Genomic DNA, 21,030 nt, shown 5'->3' with positions numbered 1-21,030 from the left:
TGGACTGGGCATAAATTTTGCTGTGCTCTCCATGAGCCTAGGCATACAGGTGACACTCAATAACAATAGGGAGAAAAGTATACCTGGTGTACAGGAGAGCTGTAGTATTGTTTAAAGGAGAGAATTTTATCTAAGTGATTTATTCCCAGCACAAGGGGTGAAGCCTGATATCTAACACATAGTGTGGTTCTGTCCCTTACCTGGGAATCTACTGCAACAACAGCCAAAGGAGCATCTGTGGAAGAAGATATTCTGAGAAATATGAAGGAACATGAAAACAACCATTTTGTTTTCTCTCCCCTATCAGTCCTCACAACACATCTTTGGCAGAGACCAATAAAGAGTAAAATATAACACCTGAATGAAGACCGAGCTGGAGTCCGGGAAACCTTTCTTTGCCACCTGCAGGTATTTATAACATCTTTAGCTGATGAAAAAGTCTCTGGACCCTTTTCAGGGATGCGGACACTTATTCATTTTTGGTGAATGAGCTAATGCTGGGTTTCCAAGGGCTCCAAACAGATGACGCACAGACTCTGAGCTCACTTTGCATTTCCTCAGGGGCCTCAATCAGGTCACTTGGCAAAGAACTCTGTAGGTCTCCATCATAATGACATCTATATCTGCTGGGAGAGAGGGGAGATGGAGAGAAATTCCAAGATAGCACAGAGCAAGGGATACAGAGAGATAGAAACCCAACAAGGACAGAGAGACCCAAGGAAGAAAACCTCAGTAAGACTTTGAGACCTTGAGAGATGAAGGGAGAAAGGAAGAATCTCCTCAACTCAGGAAACAGTTATAAGTAATTCACCAATCCACTCAGTCACCAATTCTGACAATGACTCTTTTAATTGTTGAACTTTAAAGCAAAGTAAAAGCTGCTACAGTTAAAGCAAGGTAAAAGCTGCTATGCTTCACATTATCTTTAATTAAGGCATCCCACCTTAAGCATTTTTAAGAAAAATAATGAAAAGACTCTGAGCTGGGAGCTACAGGAATTGGGTTCCTATTCCAGGCCAGCCATGGAATATCTGTAGGATCCTGGGCTGGTCATTTCACATCTCAGGACCTCAGTCTCCCAATCTTTATCAGAGCAGGGGCTTGGACCAGATCAGGGGTTCTGAACTTGTGATCCGCAGCCTCAGAAGTCAGGGGATTGAACTTTGCATGAGAAAAAAAAATTATTTTCACTAATGTCCAGCTGAAATTCAGCATTTCCTTCAATGATGAATGTAGGCAATTAGCAATACCTGTGACCTTGTCACTGATAGAAATCATGGACGTTTTCATGTCAAATTATATATTTTGTGGATCTTATATTTATTCTCGTTACTTAGAAAGTGAAGTTATTAAATCTGAAGCAAGACCTTGTTTTTAATGCATTAAGGAAGAAACATATATAACTGTATAACAAATTTGTTTTCTCTTAATATTTTAATAAACGTATTTCAATGTAACATCTGTTTTCTTTGAAATCCAATGTGCTTTATTTTATACATTCAGTAATAATTTTCTGGCATATACATGCACACAGATACACACACACACAAAGTTAAGAAATCCTGGACTAGTTATTCTCTAACATCTCGGAGTTTCTGTGACTCTACTAATGCAACATAGGCTATCCTATGTACAAAGCACCAAAGCAGTTAATAATTTGCCCAAGGTCTCACAGGTAGTATAGAGCAGAGACAGAACTGCAGCATGGCCACTTCCACTCCAGAGCTCCACACTTAACCACAAGGCTCCAACAATAGGCAAGTCCTTTTAACACCCTTGCTTTTCCTCCCACTGATTTATCCTGCCACCACATCTACCTGCATCTCCCACCTGTTACTAGAGAAAAATTGCCCAAAATAAGGTCAGCTTTTTCATTTGTGCACCAGATCCCATCTGCTCTCACCTACTTAAGAAGATCACTCTGGAAATTCTCTCTCTCTCTTCTACATCAACTTTTTCCTCACTACCAGATTATTCCATTTGAACAACAAACATGCTATTCTTTCTCCTATATTAAAAAAAAATCCATATTAGTTATATTGCTGCATGACAAATTTTTGCAACCCAAAAAACAGCAGCTTAAAGCAATGAGCATGTATTATCTCACCTAGTTTCTGAGAGTCAGGAATCTGGGAATGGCTTATCTGGGTGGTTCTCTCTCAGGGTCACTTGCGAGGGTGCAGTTAAGCTGTCGGCCAGGGCTGTGGTCACCTCAAGACTCCACTGGGGCCGGAGGATCTGCCTCCAAGCCTGTCCACATGGCTGTGGCTTGAGGTCCTCATCGGCTGTTGGCTGGAGGCTTCAGATCCTCGTCACACAGGCCTCTCCACAGCATCGCAGCTTCCCACAGAGCAAGTGGGCCGAGAGAGAGAAAGCAAGAGAGCACCCAAACGGAGGCCACAGTCTTTTGCAACCTATCGTTGGGAGTGACATCACTTCTGCCATCTTCTCTTGGCCACACACACACCACCTCACGTACAACACGGGAGGGAACTATATGAGGGTGTGAAAAGCAGGAAATGGGGATCATTGGGGGCCATCTGGGAGGCGGACTGTCACAAATCCCTTTCCTGATCCCACAGCCTTCACCGTATTTCTCTACTCCCTTTAGAGCAAAACTCCTGAAAGTATTGTCTATGTTCTCAGTCTCTGGCTTTTCTTCTTCCATTACTACTTAAGCCCCCTCCAATTAGATGTTTGCCCCCACCACTCACTCTACTCTTGTCAATGTCAGCAATGATTTCCACTTTGTCAAATCCAATGGGCAATTCTCAGTCCTCATGTCACTTAATCAAATTATTAGTATGTAGCCCAACTGATGAATCCCTTTTCCTTGAAACACCTTTTGCCCTTGGCCTCCAAGGATTTTCCCCTGCCTCACTGGCTGCCTGCAAGGCATTTCACAGATTTGTTAAGGCTTGTAGGGGGAAAATAGCTTGTAGTCACAGGGAAAATTAACCAAACTTTAAAATGAAGCCATTGTTAATTTCAGGAAAAATAAAAAGCTGCACAAGAGAGAATATATTAGAGTTCATTATTTGGTTGAACAGCGAACACTATCTAAATAGGCACAGTAATTTCTAAACCGTCATTCTGATAAATTTTTGCATATGTATTGAGAAGATTGAATGGGGAAATTTGGAGAGAAGAGTTGTGAGAGTCAGCAATAATTTCTTAAAATGTTAAAAGCAATACAAACATATAACTTAGAAACATGGAAGTTTATGCTAGAAGAACTAAAAAATGTAAAGTAGTTACCCCAGCTTCTAGTAATTGTGTGCTAAGTAAACTGGTAAAACATCCACTGAGAATGACTAGAAAGAACTGGAGAAAAATCAACTGACTTAAGGCATGAGTGAGCTAACAAATTAGAAAAGAATTAGACTCAAGATCCAGGACAAGAAAAATTCAAGGCAGGTTTTCGCCCAGAGGTGATTGCCAATTCTGGAAGACATGACTGCAAGACCGTGTCAATATTTGAGACCAACAAATATTGGAGTCCAGGTCCCAATAAAAGGTGGGCCCCTAACTTTTGGTTGGGACCCCGAAGGGACACGCTCTAAGAGTAAGGGTGAACTGGAAGTAGACCTGACCTCTCACAAACTAAACCTACTGCAAATCATTTCAATCCCTAAAACTGGATCAAGGGGATCCCAGATTGCTGGGTCCCTCAATTACTGCCAGAAGAAAATATAAATCCCCTCTGCAGGGAGGTAACAATCCTAGTTCTCATGTTATTTCTACAATTTTCCACACACAATGTCTGCCTGTCAGTGAAAAAATAACCAAGCACAAGAGGTCACAGCAACATAAACAGCAACGAAAAAGCAAGAGAAACCACAGATAATAGAAACAGACCCAATATCTGACATATATTTTTAAATAATTACTTTTACTATAGACAAGGTGATAAGAGATTATAAATTTTGGGCAGAGAACTAATAGCTATTTAAAAATGGAAATTCTAGAAATGTAAAGGGAAATAACTGAAATTAAGAACTCAATGTATGCATTTAACTGCAAATTAGACTCAGGTGAAAATGTAGTGAACTGGATGGAGGGTTTAAGAAAAAAAATTCGTAACAAAGCATGAGAGACAGAGATTGAATAGAGAAAAGAGTGCAAAAGACATGGGATACAGAGAAGTTTAACATGAAAAAGATTGTCCTGGGTGGATAGGAGATGGAATGAGAGATCCTCTAAGTCAAGAACATGGGATGATGATGATGATGATGATGAGGAGGAGGAGGAGGAGGAGGAGGGTGGTGGTGATGGTGACAATGATGACAGTAATGATACAAAAGATAACATTCACCAAATGGTTTCTATGTATCAGGGATGATGCTAAGGAGCATGGACTTAATCCCAAAGTAATGCTGTAAGAAATGAGTGGCTTGATCATATCTGCATTTTAGTATACTCTGGGCTTCTATGTAGAGAAGAGATCGGACGGCCCGAGTGAAAGAACAAAGGGAATAGACTAGCTGGGAGGCTATGTAATTCAGACTTGAGATGGAGGCCTGTAGCAGATGCTACCAGTAACCTGCCCATATCCCTCAGCTCTCACTGTTCCTGGACACGCCACGGCATTTTCCTGCCTGAGGGCTTTGCTGGCTGTTGGACCATGCTAGGCCCACATGTCTTGGGCAAGACAACTCTGAGGTGTGTGCCACCCAGCCACCCAGACTCCCCAGCATGACTGAGCTCAGCTGCTCGTCAACTCGTTCATTACACATCTTATATGGCTGCCTTCCCTTCTCCAACTCATTTCTCCACGCCCTATCAGTGCTGTCTAATATCACCTCCCAAAGAAACTACTTACACTCAGATTCTATTCTCAGGGTCTGCTTCTGAGTACCTCAGCCTAAGACAAGTTCTGGACCAATGGGGCAGGAGAGAAACCTCCAGTTTAAGACACATCAGGGGTTGGTCACACTTTTATGAGAATCCATAAGACCGCAAGAACCATGGCTTCCTTTGTCTTTGACCAGCAAAGGGCCCATGCAATCTAGGAAGCAGGCATGTTGAGGGGACACACTCAAGGCAAATAAGTCTTGTTTGTCACAACCAAGCTTTAGCCCCAACACCCAGTGTGGAATCCCCAGCCCTAGGGAACTGGACTGGGCTGGACTATGTGAGCCCCATGAATTCCTCTTGTTTCTTTATTCGAGGTCCCTCACTCAAGGTGTAACAGTTGCTATATTAGTTATCTGTTTCTTATCAAGAACAACCCAAACCACAGCAGCTTAAAACAACAGTAAACATTATTATCTTCACATTTATGTGAGTCAGAATGTCAGGTGCAACTCAGCTGGGCAGTTCTGGCGGGAGTCTCTCAGAAGGTCAGATCACAGCTGGGGCTGGAGATTCCATTTCCAACATGGCTCATCCATTGGCCGGGAAGTTGGTGCTGGCTCTTGGGGGAAGGCCTCAGGTCCTCCTTACGTGGTCCTCTCCCAGGGATAGCAGGTGATCTGAGAGGGCAAGAGCCAGGTGGAAGCTGCCCTTTGGATGACACAGCATCATTCCTGTCACATCCTGTTAGTCAGAAGCAAGTCCCTACTTCCAGCCCACATTCAAGAGGAGGAGGATCAGGCTCCGCCTTTTGAAGGGAGTTATGTCAAAGCATTTGTGGACATATTTTTAAATTGGCACAGTCGCCTACTTGGTCTTTCTCCTGGGTCCTCACCCTAATCTTGTTCCTCATGGTCTTTCCAAAAATCAGTGACAAGAAAAAAGCTGGAAAAGGTGAACTCGAGGAAATGGGTATCAAAGCGGAGAAAGAAGTTCCACCTCAGACCTAGAGCAGAACTGCCCCAAGCTGCCTTCCCGAGCTTTCCAAAGCCGTTTTTAAAACATCCAGGAGAAAAATGAAACAAACAAAACAGGGCTCAGAACCAAGAGAATATATTGGTGAGAGCCCTCCAGGGCAAGTGGCAAGAACTGAATCTGGGTAATACAGAGAGAAAATGAGCATATTGGAAAGTTACAGAGAGATTCACAAAATCAAAGAGAAGGATGAAGAATCAGGTTCAGAAAATACTAGTTATTTCTGAGCTGTGAAAACTGAGCAGTTTAAGTTTTCTTCTTTTTGCCTGTATGTATTTTCAATAGCGAACTTGCATTTATGTGACAAGAAAAAAACAATAAAAAGGTTTTCATAGAAGGACTCTCAAATTATTAGGTTAAAATAGAAACTCTAATTATATGCTGCTTTCAAGACACAAACCTAAAACAATATTATACCAAAATGTTAAAAAAAAATGCTAAAAAAAAAAAAAATAGTAAGAGCCAAGAACACAAACATAAAAACAGCAAAGAGCAAACTCAATTTCAGGCTAAATAGAATTCAAGGCATTAAATGGAACAAAGAGATTCATTTTATATTGAAGAAAAGTATAGTCTACAATGAAGACATTACAGAGATAGCAAATGGCCCTGGTGGTGATTAAACCTATTTTGTGCTATCTCCGCTCTAGAGAGTGAGGTGTCAGAGATTCACTGCAGTGCCTTTGAAAGGATCATTCATCACTGAGTCATAGAAGGTGACAAAGGTAAAATAAAATTATGAGCAAATCTCATAGACACTTAGTAAAAAGCAGACACAGGTTAAAAGGCATGTAAGAAAAACGGGCCCTGAGAAGTAGAACCAAACAGTGCAATCAAGAAAAACCATGGGATCGGCAGTGGGCTTTATAATAAGGGGCCCTCTAGCCTCCAAACAGTGATGTCCTGGGAAAGGAAAGACCTTCCCAAGAACCTCAGAGAAGGCGGCTCTGCAAACTACACTGAACGAGGATGGACTGGGAATCCAGGGAGCGTGTTGAGGAAGGAGGGCTTTGTATAAATGTGTGCATGCAAGCCTGTGTGTTTGAGACCTTTTAGAATTCTACCCACCTGATGTTCCCCCGCTCTTTCCGGTCAGGTCAGGGCACGTGACAAATCACAGCACAGCAAACCCACCTCGCCTGGCTGCTTCTTTAACCAGACATCAGGGCTGCGACTAGCTGCCGGGCTTCCCGAGATCTGAAAAGAAAAGTAAAGAAAGGCTCAGTCTCCCGGTGCCCAGAGGAGCTGGGATGGGAAGATGTGCCAGGTTGAATGTATTATGTCCCCCAGAAAAAGCCATATTCTTTGATGCAGTCTTGTGGGACAGACATTTGGTGCTGATTAGATTTGCATGGAAATGCGCCCCACCCAACTGCAGGTGATACCTCTGATGAGATATTTCCATGGAGGCATGGCCCCACCCATTCAGGGTGGACCTTTATCAGTGGAGCCATATAAATGAGCTGACGGGCAGAGGGAACTCAGTGCAGCTGTGAGTGACATTTTGAAGAGGAGCTACAGCCAAGAGGGACACTGAAGAAAGCACAGGAGCTGCAGATGGGAGTTTGAAAACGGCCATTGAAAGCAGACTCGTGCTCCAGAGAAGCTGAGAGGGCAAATATCCCAAGTGCAACTAAGAGTGACATTTTTTGAGGAACTGCAGCCTAGAGAGGAACGTCCTGGGAGAAAGCCATTTTGAAACCAGAACTTTGGAGCAGATGCCAGCCACGTGCCTTCCAGCTAACAGAGGTTTTTTGGACACCATTGGCCATCCTCCAGTGAAGGCACCCAATTGCTGATGTGTTACCTTGGACACTTTATGGCCTTAAGACTCTGACTGTGTAACCAAATAAACCCCCTTTTATAAAAGCCAATCCATTTCTGGTGTCTTGCATTCCGGCAGCATTAGCAAACTAGAACAGAAGAGTTGGGATCCTGGGGTCACAACAGTCAGAGGTAGAATTCAGGAGATCCGTGAACTCGGATGGAATATAATACTCCTGGTTTTCACTACTCTGCGACTGAAGTGGAGCAATAAGCCACAGGAGCGATAACAAGATCTTAAGTATTTTGATCATTGAATTTCAATGTAATTGGTTTCCTTCATAATCCTGAGTATTTTATTTTCTAAAAGGTGAAAACATCATTCTGGAAAGGGCTCCATGAGCTTCACCAGACTCCAAAGGGGTCCATGGATGATCCAAGCAAGGCCAAGATCCCTGAGAGCCAGCTGCTTAGATGCCTCTCCCCTCCCCGTCTGCCCCGTGGGACCCTCAGAGAGGGGAGTAGTGCAGGGAGATGAGAGACACCGCACCCCTGCCCCATCCCACCCCACCCCTAGGAGGAGTGACGTAGTCATAGAACATCTACGGTTTTGTGGAATTTGTTAATAGAGTGCTTTTCCCTCTCTTTGATTTTTGCTTGTCTCCCTCTCCTTTTCCTGCCCTCTGCTGCCCTCACATTGCAGTGCCCTCCAAAGTGACCCTAATATGTTACCTTCCATGTTTGTCCCCATTGCCACAGCCTCATATACAAACACAAATTTACATATATAAATATACTTCCTTATGCATAGACATGAACAGGGGGTTTCCAGCCTTTCCCCATGCATGAAGGAAGCATCATAAATAAATGGTGAAGAGATGGATTTTCTGATATAAATATACATAAATATATATACACACATAATACATACATATATATTCATATATACTATATTACATATACATTGCAAAAAAATTGGGATCACAAGACATGCAGTTTAGTATATTGTTTTCTTCTCACTAATGTCATACAGTGAGTACTTTCTCATATTATTAGATTCTATTTAAAGTGATTGTTTCTAATGACTGCATATATTTCACATTAAAGATGCGACAACACATGTTTAATCAGCTCCTCATTGGACATTAACATTTCCCAATTTTTCCTTTTTATAGAAATGCTCTGATGAACCTCATCAGGCACATATCTTTGTGCAAAACTCTGGTTATTATTTTAGGATAAATTCCTGGAAATGGAATTACTGGATCGAAGAGTTTGGGTGTTTCCAGACTCTTGCTATCTATTGCTTATTTGCTTACAAGAAAGAGTATAATGATTTCACTTCCACCAGCAGTGAGCGAAGGTACCTCTCACTTCTCCCTCCCCAGCAACAAAATTTATTACTTAAAAGAACATTGCTAATTTTATAGACTGAAATTATCTCCATTTTGATTAACAGTTCTATGATCGTAATGTAGATGAGCTTTTAAAATATGTTTATTTGCCATGTGTATTTCTCTTCTGCAAATTAATCCTGTACTTTACCAAAATTTATACTGGATTGTTAACATCTTATTCCTAATACGTTAAGGGCATTAACTGTTTGTCTGTCAAGTCTTCTACAAATACTTTTTTTCCAGATCCTTTCTGCAAGTCCTGATGGTCCTACACACCAATTGGGAAAATGGTTCCTATTATTTTGGGATCTCGATGAAACTTCCACTTTAATATTTTGTCACTCTAATTTATCAAGTGCTTTTTAAAGTTTTGTTTGGATTTTTTAATATTCATTTTATTGAGATATATTCACATACCATGCAGTCATACAAAACAAGTTGTACATTCGATTGTTCATAGTATCATTACATAGTTGTACATTCATCACCTAAATCAATCCCCGACACCCTCATTACCACACACACAAAAATAACCAGAATAATAATTAAAGTCAAAAAGAGCAACGAAAGTAAAAAAGAACACTGGGTGCCCTTGTCTGTTTGTTTGTTTCCTTCCCCCACCTTTCCACTCATCCATCCACAAACTAGACAAAGGGGAGTATGATCCCCATGGCCCCCCCAATCCCACTGTCTCCCCTCATAAGCCACATTTTTATACAATTGTCTTCAAGATTCATGGGTTCTGGGTTGTAGTCTGATAGTTTCAGGTATCCACCACCAGCTACCGCAATTCATTAGAACCTAAAAAGGGTTGTCTATATTGTGCATAAGAGCGCCCACCAGAGTGACCTCTCGGCTCCTTTTGGAATCTCTCTGCCACTGAAGCTTATTTCATTTCCTTTCACATCCCCCTTTTGGTCAAGAAGATGTTCTCCATATGTTTGGATGATTTTTGATGCATGTAAGAGGTCAGGTCAACTGTGAAATTAGAGGTAGCAGAGTCCAGACAATACTGCCCTTACTTCTGACACCAATTTGAAGTCTGAGAGAGTTCCCGATAATTTGCTAAAAGGACCCATAGAACTCACTGAAAGCCAAGTACTATGGTTTATGGTTTATTACAGGGAAAAGCTATAAATTAAAATCAGCCAAGGGAAGAAACACATAGTGCTGAATCCAGGAAACGTGCCAAATGCAGAGCCTCCATTATCCTCTCCCCTTGGAGTCAGGAACAGAATGACTTTTACAGAATTGATATGTGACACGCATAGCGTATTGCCAACCAGGGAAGCTCACCCCAGCCTTGGTGTCCAGCCTTCTATTGGGGGCTCCATCACACAGGCATGATTGATTGCCCACATGGCTGATCTTGGTCTCCAGCCTCTTTACAGGTCAAGTGATTCTGCATGGCCCAAAGCCCTCACCCTACATGACACTGTCACTCTTGCTGGCCCAACATCCCCAGGCAAACAAAGACAATGCTATCAGCCATGATGTTCCAAGAGCTTAGAGATTACCTCCCTGAAACCAAAGGCAAAGACCAGGCTTCTATTGGGAAAGGCTAAATTCTTTATTACACAATGTACAAAAAATTTATCTATCATTCTTTTCTTTTGTAGTGATTTAATTTTTATGCTAAAAAAAAACAGGACTTTCTCACTTGAGGTCCATTTATTATTTTTATGTCTTTCTTCCTAATGTTTTAATACTTTGATTTTTACATTTTACTTTGACTCTAATTATCACTTTTTTTGTGTGTGAGCATGAGGTAAGGATCTAGCTTGATTATTTTTAATATATAATGGATATTCTCAACACCATTTAAAAACAAATCATTTCCCACCACCACCAATTAGTATCACTTACTGTCTATTAGGTCTAGCATTGTGGTTAAGGGCACAGGCTGTGGAGTGGGTTGCCTGGGTTCAAATCTTGATTCTGTCACCCACTGGCTGTGTGACCACTGACGAGTCACTTAACCTCTCTGTGTCTCAGCTTCCTCTTCTGTAAAATGATGATATTCAGAGTACTTATTATAAACTAAGATAATCCTTGCATTATACATTAGGTTGAGCCCTATGAAATTGATATATTTCATAGGTCAAAACAGATTGAATATCATCAATTCCATATGAGTCAACCTAATGAACGTTAACTTTGTTACTGGAATTATACCGTCTCTACTACTGCACCATCAGTTCCTACACTAGATTCACACTGTTTGATTTACTATAGCTTTGTAATATGTTTTAGTCTAGTAAGGCAAGTTTACCTTCATTTTTTTAAAAATTCAGTTTGATCGAGATATATTTACATACCATACAATCATCCATGGTGCACAATCAACTGTTCACAGTACCATCATATAGCTGTGGATACATCACCCCAGTCTATCTTTGAACATTTTCCTTACACCAGAAAGAATCAGAATCAGAATAAAAAATAAAAATAAAAAAGAACACCCAAATCACTCCCCCATCCCACCCTATTTTTCATTTAGTTTTTGTCCCCATTTTTCTACTCATCCATCCATACACTGGATAAAGGGAGTGCAATCCACAAGGTTTTCACGATCACACTGTCACTCCTTGTAAGCTACATTGTTATACAATCATCTTCAAGAGTCAAGGCTACTGGATTGGAGTTTGGTAGTTTCGGGTATTTACTTCTAGCTATTCAAACATATTAAAACCTAAAAAGTGTTATCTATATAGTGCATAAGAATGTCCACCAGAGTGAGCTCTTGACTCCATTTGAAATCTCTCAGCCACTGAAGCTTTACTTTGTTTCATTTCGCATCCCCCTTTTGGTCAAGAAGATGTTCTCAATCCCACGATGCCGGGTCCAGATTCATTCCCAGGAGTCATATCCTGCATTGCCAGGGAGATTTAGACTCCTGGGAGTCAGGTCGCACACAGGGGGGAAGGCAGCAAGATCCCCTGCCAGGGTGGCTTAGTTAGAGAGACAGGACCACATCTGAGCAACAAAGAGGTACTCACCGGGAGATTCTTAGGCAGAATTATAAGCAGGTTTAGCCTCTCCTTGCAGCAACAGGCTTCATAGGGGCCAGCCCCTTCATAAGGGCTCAGCACATCAAGCCGTCAGTCCCCAGTGTTTGTGAGAACATCAGCAACAATCCAGGTGAGGAAGTCCAATACCTCTGTATCCTCCCCCAGTTCTTCAGGGGGGCACCGAATATATATTTTATTCTCCACCCAAATTACTTAGGGATGTGCTGCTATTTCATTCTAATCTATACAGACCTACCATAGCTCACTTCCTATTCAAAGTCTATGTAATTGTAGTGTTTGAACAAACAGACTGTACAAGTTACATTCTTTAGAGAATATAGATCCTACACCAAATAAACATCTCTTCCTTTGGTCACACATGGAAGTTGAAGATTTAATACGCAGTCAGTTTCAACCTTTACCCTTTGGCCCGATTTGTTCTAATCTTAACCAGATCTATTTTATTCATATCTTTAATTGAAGTCTGGGCTCTACTTCAGCTTTTTTTTTTTTTTTTTAACAGTAGCTGTGTACGTTAATACTGATATTCATATCTGCCAAGCTCTACCTCTGAGTTTCAGGTGTAACACAGACACCCAATGTTCCAGAGACCAATCAGCAAGTTTACCTTCATTTTAAAGAAAATGTTCCTACTTGTTTGGCCTTCCAGGTGATACAGGAAAAGTTCAGAATCATTTTATTAATTTCCCATGAAATCTCCTATTAAGATTTTTCACTAGAACTAGATTAATGTTATAAATGATTTAGAAAAGAATGTATACTGATGTATTTTTCAGGTTTCCCATTCACGGCCATGATTTGATGTTTTACCTGTTAAAAAGTTTCCTTTTAGGCTTCTCAGTGAAACTTTAAAAAATTTTTCCCATAGAGCACACTTTCTGTTACGTTTATTCTTAGATATTTCATACTTGTTATTATCACAATTGGTAATTTTCCTTTTTACTTTCCAGCTTGTAATTGTTGGCATGAAGAAAAACATTTTTGTAATATATTTCTTTCGTATCTAGCCACCTTATTTTACTGTCATTTTAAACAAAACATTTGCAATTGATATTCCTGAGTTTCTAGGTATGAAATCATAACATCTGCAAATAATAACAATAATTCTGTATTCTTCTTTCCAAGTGTTAAAAATTTTCACTTTCAATTTCTTTCTTATTAAAATGGCCAGAATGTTCAAAGTCATCTACATTCTGGTATACACCTATTTTAGTGAGAATGCCTTTATTATTTAAATGTTAAGAAGGGCACTGACTGTTAATTTAGTATTTTTATGATCTTGGGAAGCATATTTCTGCTCCTGGTTTACCATGATTTTCCCCTAGTAGTGACGACTGAATTGTAATCTAATGTGTTTAGACTCTAGTGAGGTTACCATATAATTCCTAATATTTCCTATGGATTTGATATGTAAAATATTTAGATTTCTTGTTATTAAGCAACTCATTCCTGGAATAAATGCTATTTGATCTTAGGAATATCTGTTGCCCCATTTCTGTATGGGAAAACTGAGGTCCTTAAAGTTTCACCGGCTGTCTCCTTTCCCTTCCCACCCCCCACCCCCACCCCCTATCCGAGTGTTCCATTGGCAGAGGCAGGTTTGCACACTCAGATCACTGGATCACTGCTCTTTGCACCACCACCACTAGGCCACACACCCAGTTACTTCCCCCCTTTTCACATGGAACAAGGGAGGCCTCCCTGGGGTAAAGGAGCAGCCCAGAGTCACACTGCTGCCCAACTGAAATCTTTGGACTATTGGTCCAAGCAATTTTTACATCTCTGAATTAAGTTTGATTAGTTGTGTGACCCCGGCTAAGTCAATTCCCCTTTCTGGACCTCAATTACCCCATCGATCTTATTCTTCCCTGTAAAGTCACTCCAGGGTTCAAGAGAGTTCCTGGAAGGTACAATAAACTACCCATGTCACACACATCCCCATCACACACACACACACACACACACACACACACACACAGTGTCCCCTCCCCCACCCCATTGGCACAATCTTTTTCAAGCCCCCTCCCCAGGTTGACATCCACTGGCAGGGATGTGGGCTCAAACTCACTCCGAGAATTCCAGGTCGGTGCTTGGCCATCCCAAACTCCCGAGTAGCCTCCAACGTACACTTCCAAATGGAGGAAGAAAGAACCATCACTAACCCGGAAATAGCGTGAGGTCAGCGGTGAAGGTGGCGGGGCGTGTGAGGGACCCCCGCTGCGAGGGCTCAGGGTCTGGGGTGCAGCCAGCACTTTCCCTCTGCCAGTGTTTGTATCCAGGGCACTGCCCCGTGGGGGGACAAGGCCCCAGTGGGCAGGTCGGGCTGATTCAGGCCTTCAGCAGATCCTCCTGCAGGACGGGACTTCCTGGAGGAGGTGGTCCTTCAGCCATGGCTTGCTTGTGGGAATTTCAGGTCGGAATTCCATGCAGAGAGACCCACCTGATGTGTGGAGACGGTGAACCCCAAAGCGTGCCTTCAGTGTGTGTTGGGGGAAGGGGAAGCGCTAGGCACAGGTCTCCCGCCATAGTATTTCTTTAACTGTATCTTGCCCAGCCCTCAACCCCCACCCCCTAACCCCACCCACACACAAGTGCTTCAGTCCAAAACAAAGGAAGCCCCGCCCAGGTTCTAAATTTAAGAGGATACCTTACTCGTCCAGATTTCTGTACTTTCCAGACCCCCACAGGGTCAATTTCTCGCTCCTGCACTTTCAAACGCTGCACTGGGGTGTGAGGGAAGGGAGCCCTGTAGGATTTAAATCTCACTACTACTCTGGCCCCTTGGGAAAGGGATCAGGAAGGAAGGGGAAAGGTGCGCCGTTCCTGGGGGTGAGGGCTCTAACGTGAGGCGGAGCTGACCGGCTCTCGGGAGAGGCGCCCGGGGACTCTCGCCTCCACGGGTTCCGGGCGCCCCTTCACGGCCTGGGGGCGGACCCGGCTGTCCTCGGACAAGGCGATCTGCTTGGTACCCGGGGCTGGCGCGCCCTCTCGCGGCCACTCCGGGCACTCCGCCATCTGAATCTCGAGCATCATCAGGTACCACGCGTTCATTCCAGCCCAGGAGAGATCCGGCAGCTGCCCACACTGGAATGTGAGGAAAACGACCCTACTGAGAGGATCTTCCTTACGGCAGTCCCTCCGCAGCTCACACTAGATAATGCCCTGGTCAGCACGACAGGGGTGTCCACACGCCACCCCACTCCCCTTTCCAACCATTTCTTCTCTGTCTCCTGCTCTCAGCTGCCCCTCCATGCCTCTTTTGCTTTACCCCTATCCCGCCCTTGAAGTAACTCAGACTACCTGGAATGTTAATGATTGATTGTTCCCTAAAGAGCTCCCTTTACTGGTAGCTGACAGGATATACCACATCTTCCTTCCAAAGCACTGATCAAGTTCTCTGGCTGGGAGTCAGAATGCTGCGAATGCCAGCTCTGACCCCTTCTAACACTGAGTAAATGTCACTGACTACTTACTGCCCCGGTGGCTCAGTTTCCTCATCTGCAAAATGGGGATAATTATAGTACCCACGTGATAACTTCGTTTTAAGCAGCTGACCAGTGCCTCCCACACTCCCCGGGATGCCTCTCCCTTCTCCTCCACTCCTGCCCCCAGTCTGCCTCCCTCCCCACAGTAGCACGTGCATCTCTGTTGGAGGGCTCCAGGCTGCTGGCACCTGCCCAGCCCACACATGGCAGCCTAGAAGTGCCAGGTAACCAGAGCATGCGCCCCTCCCCCAGCTCTGATGGACCTCCAGCTCCGTTCTGCACTCTTAGCTGGCTTCTTTCCCTTCCCAGTCCATTCCTCCACTCCCCCCTGCCACCTTCCTCCCCCACAAGTTTTCCTGGGCTTGCTTCCTAAAAAATTACTTTCACAGGAATCTTCCTCTCAGGTGCTGCTTCTGGGGTGGGGGGCAACCCAAGACAATATGTTAAGCTCTTACACAAGTGGGACATAGTGGACCCTCAAGTGCTTCATTACTATTACTACTATTATTTCTGCTATGAGATGTTTGGAGGTCTGGTCCTTGGCATTCCAGGGCTCCACCCTGATCTCGGCCAACCCACAAGACCCAGCCCGGGGCTGAGCACTCCTCACCACCACTCACAGCCTGACAGCCACCAGCTGTGTGGACCCAAAAAATTTCAGGTCAGCTGACCCACCTGACACCCCTGCACCCCAGGGCAGGAATCTGCTCTACAATAGCCTTGCTTCCCAGTCTTTCCACCTACACCAGAACAACTCCTGTTACTGCAAAAGTCCATTCCTTTCTCAGGATTCCCAGAATGTAAATCGTTATCACAAAGAGTAGCGCTTAACAGGGGAGGGTCCATGAAACTCACAGCCAAGCATAAACTGGAAAAATGGGTTTCCACCAAAAAAAAAAAAGAGAAGTTGCTTATTTTTCTGCTAATCTCCTGGGCTTGCAGGAGCACATAAGGAGCTTCACGTTGCCTTCACAGAGCACCTCACTGTGCATAACCTGAAAGACCCTGGCTGAGAACAGGATTGTGTGGCTGCAGCTAGATGGATAATTTTTTGTATGCTCCTCTTCAAAATGTCACCCACAGCTGCACTGAGTTCCCTCTATCCCTCAGCTCATTTATATGGCTCCAATGACTCAACTTAGCCCCACCCCAAGTGGGCGGAGCAACACCTCCATGGAAATTATCCAATCAGAGTCATCACCCACAGCTGGATGGGGCACAGCTCCAAAGAAACACTCAAAGAATTACAGTCTAATCAACATTGATAACGTCTGCCCACACAAGATTACATCAAAGATAACGGCGTTTGGGGGACACAATATATTCAAACTGGCACAACCTGATAAACAATACCCAAAAATAGAACATCTAGAGCTTGCTGGTTATGTTTGCCAACGCACCCATCACGTGCATTTAATGGGTTTCTGGTTCTGGCTCCTCAGCAACTGTATTTTTCTTAAGGCAGACTTTTTACAGCACAGACATAGGTGTGATGGGGGAAATACCAGGAAGACATACACCAGATGTAGCAGTAATTCTCTTTGGGTGCAACCTTTAAAGTTACGGAAAAGTATAAGTAAAACTATGATGAACACACATTAGGTTTAAAAAATAAAACCTTAAGCCAATGCTTTTGTAGCCCCCTCTGAATGCTTCTCAGAACCTGTCTCCCTGCCCCTGCCCCCTCAAGGTAGTTGTGATCTTGAATTTGGTATTCATCTTCCCGAGCATTTATTATGCTTTCAACACAAATGTATGTACCTCCAAACATTGTTTGTATATAATTAGACTTTAAACAAATTCATTATACCACATGAAATCCCCTACAACTTGACTTTTGCTTACATTACATGGGATTCTTCTATGGGGATTTGGATTCGTATAGTTATTATTTACTCCCGTTTGCAGCTATTTCGTTTATACTATGTGTATATACTACAATTCATTTACTCATTACATTCTCCTGTGGATGCATGTTTAAGTTGTTTCTAACTTTTTGCTATTTGCAATGGTGCTGCTGTGAATATCCTTGTTCTTATATATAGGAACCATTTGAAATTAAGTTCAGAATATCCTACAATCATTTCCTCATTAGACTCAGATTAAACTTTTTTTAAAAGTGCATTTAGGCTATAATTTTACCTCCAAGGATCATTTTACCTTCATCCCACAAGTTTTGATAATGAAAATATTAAATTTAAAAATATTTTGCATGTTCATGTTTTCCTTTCTTACCCATGAAGTATTTTGGTTCTTTTTTTTAAAAGTTTAATTCATCTTAGTAATGTATCTTACAATCAATAACATCTTAGATTTGATGAAATGAAGATTTTAAAGTTCCCAACTTATTGTTTATTGTTATCAATTTCTTTGCTCACCTTTGCTTCCCACATCCCATTCCTTTCAGAGTTAATTCTTGCTAAAATATTTTTCTTAGTTCATACAGTGAGGATTCATGAGTTCTCCACTTTCTGTTTCCTCAAATGTCTCAGAATGTCTTTACTTTGCACTCATGATAGAATCATAGTTTGGGAATATAATTCTAGGTCCACAATTGTTTTGTCTCCATTTGCTTCTAACATTGACAGCTGCTGACTGGAGCCTACTGTCACCTGCTGTCAAACTGTCATCTCTCTTTTCTTTTCTTTTTTTTTTTTTGGATAGATTTGTCTGACTTTTTGGTAACTTTTAACATTTTCTTTTTAACTTGATTTTCTGAAGTTACACTTCAGGTATAGCTGTGGGATTTTCAATGTTTCCATCTTGGAATTCAGTGTGTCTTATCTTTTTTATGAGAAAATTCTCAGCCATCATCTCCTTGAACATGTCCTCTCCACTGTGCTCTCATCTCTTTTCCTTCATACTTTGCTTATCCTTTTCTCTCTTAACTGCATTGTGGGATTTTTTTTCCCCACTCCTGAATTTCAATTCTCCCTCTGTCTCTTCAGTTGAGAGCAGTCTACTACTCTCTTTAGAGTTTGTGTGTGTGTGTTTTTATGACCGTATTTTGAATTTTCTAGATTTCTGGGAGTTCTCCCCCCATATCTGCCTTTTCTATTTTAAAACTACTTGTTATAGTCTCATAATCTCATATTATTTCATGGATGCTAAGCTCTCCTTTATCTGTCTGACAGTTTTAAACTAAAAGTGATTTTATTTCTTTTGTTTTTACTTTTTTCTGTACTTATGTTTTTAAATTTTTATTCTTTTTTCATATGTTTGCCTAAACCTATTTGTTTTAATGTCATTTTCAGATTACTCTAGTATGTCCATTTTCTCGGGCATAAATTCTCCCATTTTTGTGGGTTTGCTGAGTGTCTTCCATGGTCCTAGACTTTCTTGTGTATTTAGAGATCCATGTTTGACAGCCTATTCTCCAGAGGTGGTCTTTCCTATGAGTGCCCCTTTCTGTGGGTCAGTTTTAGGGTTGATTTTTTTCAGGCCCTACAGCCTACCCCAAGCGGGTCTCAGGGTAGGGCTCAGCTTGGGTTCCCCACTCCACGTGGCTGGGGAAGATTAAGACCTGGCACAGGCCTAGCCCGGGTCTCAGTCTGAACCTCTGCCCTGCTTGGCTATGGGCTGAAATGGGGCTGAGCCCCTGGTGAGCGGACAGCTGGTCCCAGCCCTGGCCCCATGCAGGGAGCCCAGCTCAGGCCCCTGGCCACGCAGCATTTCTGTGCCAGCCCATTTCAGGCCCATTCTTCTTGTCTCCCCAAAAACGTTAGCCCTGCTTTCAGCTGTCATCTTCCACCATTTCCTGTCCACAAGAGATTTGTTTCCTGTTTTTAGTCACATTGCATCCTTTTATCTTTTTTATCTAACTACCGATCTGTGTGTTTGGAGTGACTGGTCTGCCCTGGGGGGCTGGCACTGTCATGGTTTTCAGTGTTCAGAAGAGCCCCGAAGCCCACAGATGCACCTGCAGCCCCTGGTGGGTGACGGTGGTGTGCCACGAGTGAGCGCCTGACACACCTCCTGCTGCTGCAGCTTCACTTTTGTCCTTACACTTGCTGGAATCTGCACACTTGTATACAAATTTTCTATTGCTACAAAAACAAATGTTTGAAAACCACTGATCTAGCCCAAACACCCCGTTTTACAGTAGGAGAAACTGAGGACTCACTCGGGGCCACGCACGGGTTCGTGCCAGAGCCAAGGGTTCTTGATGAATTCCTGACCACTGGAGTGTGTTGACCCTGCACTGCTTCTACTCAGCACAAGGGGACGGCATTGCCAAAGAAACCTGAGCCAAGCTCTCCTGTGCAACCACAAAATCCTCATCTGACCGGAGCCTGGGTGAAAACACGCTTTGGAAGCAGTTCAGTTCTTGCCATTTCAGTCATTTTCAGAAACCTATTTATAACATAGTGGGCCGTATCAAAGCACACAGTAAGCACACAATAAGCGGCATTGGTTAGCACCGCAAACCCTGCACCTTCTTCACGTTGTCCCTGGTCATCCTAGGAAATGACATTCTGCCCGCTGGCCTCACCTCCCACCCCCTCTTACTGGGCTCCACTTCTTTCCTGCAGCATTTATCAAGTTCTCACATATTAGATCATTTACTAGTTTAGTCTGTTGATGGCTTGTTGCCCTCCCCCTGCTCCTCTCCTCCCTCGCTCCTGGAATGTAAGCTCTATCGGGGTGTCGTCTGTTATGCTCAGTGACGTATCTGCAGTGCCACAAAGGCTGTCGGGCACAAAGGAGGTGCCCTCTAAGCATTTGTGGACTTCATGGCAGTGGTGGTGGTACTTGTAAGGATGGCAGAGGTTTAGGAGGTAATGGGGTTCATAGTGGTCATGGCAATGGTTGAAGGTGATGGCAAGGGTGGGGTAGGGACAGTGGTTGACATGGAAACAATGCAACAGTTCTTATGATGTTCATTATATCACGGCTGTTCAGGGTCATCTAGGGAGTTGGAATCTAAGCCTGAGACTGGATGAGGAGAGTGCAGTGTATTCCTTTTCTCCAAGTAAACTGTTTTGGGGAGAAGCTCAGATATTTCTAGAGGCACCAACATCTGAGAAAGAACTTGACAGCCTGTGAGCATAAGCACCCCTGTTCCTAGACTGAAGTGGGAAGGACTGTTCACACACACACACACACACATCAGACTATATTCCCACCCCTCCAGCTATGTGGAAGGAAATGTCGGAGAAGAAGCTAGAAAGACGTGCCCAGCTGTCACCCAGTTCATCATTTAGGTTTGTAGGTTCTAAAAAAAGATTCGTTGCCACCATATTTCACAGTCAAAGGAGAAGAAAATATGCTCAAAGTCATGTTGGTCCAGCACCATCCAACCCGCAGAGAAGGCTGCACAGGACTCAAGGCAAGCATATAAACGGAGAGCCACTTACCACACGTCTAAATATTGAAAGTCGTGAATCAAGAGAACAGACTGCTAAAAAAAAAAAATGCTTCCAGCCTCCTACCATCACAAATGTTCCTTTATAAAGACCTGCAAGGCTGCGTAGGACCCCTCAGAACTCCACACTGGAATATGGCAGCCTGGGAGAAGCCCCC

General features: G+C 43.1%; 1 long non-coding RNA gene across 1 annotated transcript; it reads right to left on the bottom strand.

Moving 5' to 3' along the window:
• Positions 1-560: 560 nt before the first annotated feature.
• LOC119516134 lies at positions 561-14,538 on the bottom strand. The gene is made up of 4 exons (XR_005213208.1): positions 14,091-14,538; positions 6,898-7,026; positions 1,904-5,505; positions 561-626 (listed from the first exon to the last, which is right to left on the bottom strand). It is a non-coding gene; the product is annotated as an uncharacterized LOC119516134 (long non-coding RNA).
• Between the last annotated feature and the right edge of the window lie 6,492 nt (positions 14,539-21,030).

This window comes from Choloepus didactylus, chromosome 19, assembly GCF_015220235.1.
Source record: "Choloepus didactylus isolate mChoDid1 chromosome 19, mChoDid1.pri, whole genome shotgun sequence".
NCBI lineage: Eukaryota > Metazoa > Chordata > Mammalia > Pilosa > Megalonychidae > Choloepus > Choloepus didactylus.
This window is presented reverse-complemented; position numbering and strand designations above follow the sequence as displayed.